The sequence below is a fragment of the Sinocyclocheilus rhinocerous genome, unplaced genomic scaffold (assembly GCF_001515625.1).
Source record: "Sinocyclocheilus rhinocerous isolate Xijiao unplaced genomic scaffold, SAMN03320098_v1.1 scaffold570, whole genome shotgun sequence".
NCBI lineage: Eukaryota > Metazoa > Chordata > Actinopteri > Cypriniformes > Cyprinidae > Sinocyclocheilus > Sinocyclocheilus rhinocerous.
In genome coordinates, this window is record NW_015654050.1 from 766,007 (window position 1) to 766,355 (window position 349).

At 30.9% G+C, this 349-nt stretch overlaps 1 protein-coding gene across 1 annotated transcript in view; it reads right to left on the reverse strand.

The window, feature by feature from the left end:
* The window catches only part of ftr85 (finTRIM family, member 85), a 5,460-nt gene that overhangs the window by 2,958 nt on the left and 2,153 nt on the right, over positions 1–349 (reverse strand). The gene's annotated exons all lie outside the window — the stretch shown is intronic.

Genomic DNA, 349 nt, shown 5'->3' on the forward strand with positions numbered 1-349 from the left:
TTTTTAAGAAAAAAAAAAAAGCCCAGCAGCACATGTGATGAGAAAAACAAAACAAAACAAAAAAACTAGAATTATACATTTAAACATACCAACATGTTTCGGCTTTCAAACCTTCAGTCATCCAGTTTTTTTTCTCCTTCATTACACATACTATACTGGATTTCTTTTTGTTGTTTCCCAGTTGATTTATTTCACGGCTCTTGTGAGCCGTAAAGTATGGAAGCCCGTTTCCGCCACTGAATAAAAAAATATAATTCTGTAAGTCATAATAATGAGAAAATTTCTCAAAATTATGACTTAGTATCTCGTTATATTGAGAAACTTTCTCGTAATAATGACTTAGTTTCTC